This window comes from Pseudorasbora parva, chromosome 9 (assembly GCF_024679245.1).
Source record: "Pseudorasbora parva isolate DD20220531a chromosome 9, ASM2467924v1, whole genome shotgun sequence".
Classification (NCBI taxonomy): domain Eukaryota; kingdom Metazoa; phylum Chordata; class Actinopteri; order Cypriniformes; family Gobionidae; genus Pseudorasbora; species Pseudorasbora parva.
Window position 1 is genome coordinate 44,639,751 of NC_090180.1, and position 5,000 is coordinate 44,644,750.

Below are 5,000 nucleotides of genomic sequence, written 5' to 3' on the forward strand. Positions count from 1 at the left end.
GCACTAAACTAAAAAGAAGTTGCTTTATGAAAATTTAAAAGAAAATGCAAGTATACCACCGTTCAAAATCTGGGGTCAGTAGCATTTTAAAGCCACCATATGTAAGTTTTCGCCGCTAGAGTTTGCTTATTCAAAACAAACGCATTGATGATGTATTGGTTTCGCGGGCTTTTATTCTGCCGTAGGCGAGAACTACATCCGCTTCTTCCACTCATGTGTATGTGGGGAAACGCAATACTGTTTTATCATATTAGGCACATTTCAGTGTGTTGAGTTATGTTATAATGCTACTCTGTGCGTTTGCTCAGCTAGATTGATATTAGGCATGGTGAAATCAAGATAACCAGATTTAAACAATAAGACTAAACCTGTCGAGCTATAAGACAATGATCAGTTTTCTGTAGATGAGTCCCAAACATTTGCTCATCTGTCTAATAAACACATGATATATTAAAGTGTCTTTGGTGTTTCCATGGTTTCTGCAAAATAAAACTGGAAATCGAGGGTAACGCTGATGTCATTGATAGGCATTTGTCATTAAACAGTCCTGGTTAAAATTGATTTTTCTAGATTTAAACATTCTCTGAAACTTTTGGGATAATGTACGCACACAAGTCAACAAAACATAACACTATTCTCGTGGTTTTTGGATATTTTAATCCAAAAATCTAACACATCGTGCCTCTAAATGTTCTCATCTAGGCTGCATTTATTGAATACAAAGTATGATAAAAACAGTAATTTTGTGACAATTTAAAATAACTTTTCAATTGTAGTATATTGTAAAATGTAATTTATTCCTGTGATCAAAGCTGAATTTTCTCGTCTTCAGTGTTTCATGATCCTTCAGAAATCATTCTGATATGATGATTTGCTGCTCAAGAAACATTTCAGATTATTATCAATAAAAAAGAAGCATTTTTCCAAGATTATTTGACGGATAGAAAGCATTTAAATCTTTTGTAACATTATAAATATCTTTACTGTTAATTTTGCCCAATTTAATGCATCATTGCTGAATAAAAAAATAATTTCCCTAAAACATAGCTTTGCTTTGAGAGCTCTCTAACAGAAAGAATGAAACAAACAGAAGAACAAATAAAGGTCCAATGAATCGTTTATTTGTAAGGCACCATAAATACTTCCTTACTGCGCAATCTCTCATTCATTTATTGTAAATGTTTAAACCTTTTTTTTTCTTCCAATCGTCATTAAATGAAGTTATAATAGCAGATTATCAACACAAACAACATACATTTCCATCAAGTACATCATGTCATATACAACACACACACACACACTTTAAAAAACTACTACAAAGCTCCAAAATGTGGCAAATATTTGATGAGTACTGTCAGAAGGGGGAGGGGCTTATGTCTGGAGAGAGGCGGGGCTTCAGGGATGGGCTGACATACGGGTTAAAGTCACAAACTAGTCTCTTTCAGCTGATGCTCGTTAGACTGAGACCGAGGCAGAACGGTTAGCAACTAGAACCAATCGAGACCAGCCAATGTTACGTACGTGCATCTAAACAAATCAGAGCGCAATCGTTTGACTTGACTATTAAAATGATTATAGATTTCTGTATATCTCATACCTGCGCTAAATGTCCTCTGGGACACATACACCATAAATGTAGCTTTATACATACAAAAATGTGTACAAAATTATATGTATATTGATATATTTATACATGTACATAAATTGGCCGTCAGTTTTTTTTAGATCAAACGGAAAGAATAAAAATCAGAAAACTTAATTTAGAGATTAAAATAACGCAAGGGTGGGCGTTTCGTAGTATACATCAGCACTGGTGTACTGAAAAACAAAGGAATTGTGGGACAAACTCTTAACAAATGTCCAGGAACACACAATTAGAAAATACCCACAATGCACCAGTGCATATGTACAACCTTAGGTAGTTTTGTCTTTAAAACAGCATGGCATACTAGCTTACTATTTACTGTGCAGTGTATACTGTGGCAAACTCACTCAGCATCCATAGCAAATAAAGATGGTCCTTTTGCAGGTATTCTTTTTACGGTGGAAAAGTTACGTTTATTTGTATTCTGCACAATTTGGCAAATGCAGGTATGCAGAAAACATTTTAAGATGTTTAAGTAATTTCAACTTCAATTACATTAAACTGATTGAAATAAGTTGAATCTTGTATAACAAAAAATTAGAAAATTGCTTAATTGCTTATTTTAATTAGTTGAATTAAGTTGTCAAATTATTTTTTACAGTGCATTATGCTCTAATTATGGCAAAGCTGCTTGCTTTTTTATAGGCAGCAACTTTGAGCATTGATTTAAATGAATACATTTTGCGTTTTCAGATATGTACTATATGTTCTTCAATCAAAACTACTGAGCTAGGTGAAAAAAATCTGTATTTTAATTATTTTTACTATATTATAGTATAGTACATACATTTGAGCCTTGAATTCAGAATTCATTTGAAAGAAAAAAAACTTCTTTTTTTTAGCATTTTAGATTTCAATTATTTTAATATCAATAATAATGTACTGTATATACTTTCTTGTTATCTTGTTTGTTGAGAAGCACAGCTGCAGACAGTAAAGGTAGAATAGTATGCCATTCCAGTCATCCTATTACAGCTTCACAAACAAAGACTAAAAAAGATGGACAGCTTTCTTCCACTGTAGAAAAATGAAGCCAAAATATCCCAGTAAGGGTCGTTCAGAGCCGAGTGTAGCAGCAGTGGCAGCGCGGCCTCATGATCCCGCCCACACTCATGGCAAGCACAGCTGTCAATCATCACGGTACACCCTGTTCTTATAGCATCAGATCATAACTAAAACCAAACTTACTGGGAAAAATGAACCCTTGATAAGAACTGACTAAAATGGCAGAAACGATCTTTGTGATAGAAGTATTCAAAGTGTAATTGGATATTTTAGGTCCCATTCGATTACATGGAGAGGGCGGGGCTTATGACCTATACTGGGACCAGTCGAAATGCTTTGGCTTCACTTTTCACAGATCATTTAACACGCACTCGCTAGCTGCCCCCTTCTGGTCACACATGGGACCGCATTCACTGCAAACCAGGTGGCAGAAAAACAAATGTCCTTTAACACGGAAAGAATATGAGGATGAGGGTCCGGATTGGGAATCTCTCTTTGCTTTTCTCAGTTTCTTACACAGAATGTGGGCTGGATCAGATCAAGGACCTTGACCTTGCTCTTTTAGGCAACATCGACAGCGTTCTGTCTTTTTATATAAAATACTTCAATCAATTAATGTGAAAGGGTCACTACAGTGTTTAAACCCTTAAGCCTAGAATAAAATATCATGAAATACATCAAACATTAGATAACAGAGGAATTAACTGCAAGCATTTCTGATCCCCTAGTCAGGACATAAACAGATCGCTGGCCAGCTTAAGTGCTTCACTAACCAGTAATGTGAAAGCATCAGAATCAGATGCTAGGCTTTTCTAGGTGGTTGCCAAGGCGTTGCTAAGGTATTCTGAATAGCTTTGGTATGTGCATTGCGATGCAAATGCTAAACCTTTGATATGCGGTTGCTAAGATGTTCTGAGTGGTTGTTTGCACATTGCTATGTGTTTGGGGTGGCAGTTATGCAGTTGCTAAGGTGTTACTAGGTGCTTGCTATGCCATTCTGGGTGGTTGTTACGGTTTTCTGAATGTTTTGCCAGAGTGTTCTGAGTGGTTGCTAGGGTGTTGCTCTGTGGTTGCTACAGGGTTCGGAATGGTTGCTTGTACATTGGCTTTGCAAATGCTAGATTGTTTTAATTAGTTGCTAGGCCATTTCTCTGTGGTTAAGTTGTTCTGAATATATTTAGGGTGGTTGACAGGGCAGGTAATGCAGTTACTAGGTGGTTGCCAGGGTGTTCTGAATGTTTTGAGCATGTTGCTCTGCCACTACTAGTGTTTTAGATGGTTGCCAAGGTGTTGCGAAAATGTTTTGCATGGTTTTTGTGCATTGATATGCAAATTTTAGAGCATTCTGACTAGTACCAGGGTGTCACTAGGTGGTTGCTAGGGTGTTCTAAATATTTTTAGCACGTTTCTGTGCCACTATGAGTGTTCTGTGGTGTTGCTAAAATGTTTTTAATGGTTTTTGTGTATTGCTATGCAAATTCTAGAGCATTCTGATTGGTTACTAGGGTGTTATGAATGTTTTTAGCATGTTTCACGTTTTAATTGGTCGCTGAGCTGTTTCTATGTGGTTGCTAAGTTGTTCTGAGGTGCCTTTCCCAAAAGCAACTATGGTCACAAGTTCCGTCATTACCAAGAGTTCAACTGAACTTACGACCATAGTTGGCTAATGATGCTCTTGGGAAACGCACCCCTGCTTGGTTGTTTGCGCAATATGTGTTTAGGGTGGTTACCAAGGCGGTTATGCGGTTGTTAGGGTGTTACTAGGTGGTTGCTAAAGCATTGCCTGTGCATTTTGGGTGACTTCGAGTGCACTATGATATTGAGGCCATCCATCAATATCTATGGGATGTTTTCTCACTCCTTTTATATTCTGCCGTTAGAGCTGCACGATTCTGGACAAATTGAGAATCACAATTCTTTTGTTTCAAATAGAAAAAAAAATGGTTTTAGTGAATGATTCAATGACTTGCTTATAAACACTTTAATCAATGATCAACCGAATCAATGATGCAGTGACATACATTTTCAACAGTTACTTGTTCGTTTATATCCGAACCAGTACTTTTGTGATAATCTGAATTATTGTGTAAAAAATGAAAAAAATTATACTGTATGGGTGGAAAAATTGTTTTTGAAGCCATTTCATACCCATACAACTGCTCTCTCTGGCTCAGCAGCAGCGTAAAGGCAGATATGATTTTGTCAAAGGTTTAATAGACAGGAGAATCATTGTCATTTAAGAATAAGATCATGAGGGTGCTTGAATCAAAATTGCAATGTTTTAACGATTAATCGTGCAGCTCTATCTGATAGGAACAATTAAAAGTCATTTAGAGTAATAATAAACCTC

General features: G+C 36.4%; 1 protein-coding gene across 2 annotated transcripts in view; it reads right to left on the bottom strand.

Annotated features, from left to right (window-relative positions):
• Positions 1-1,099: 1,099 nt before the first annotated feature.
• chico overlaps positions 1,100-5,000 on the bottom strand; it is a 24,294-nt gene continuing 20,393 nt past the window's right edge. For both annotated transcript variants that reach the window (XM_067452792.1, XM_067452791.1), the window contains one exon: positions 1,100-5,000. This exon is cut by the window's right edge. The gene's annotated coding sequence lies outside the window, so the exon portion shown is untranslated.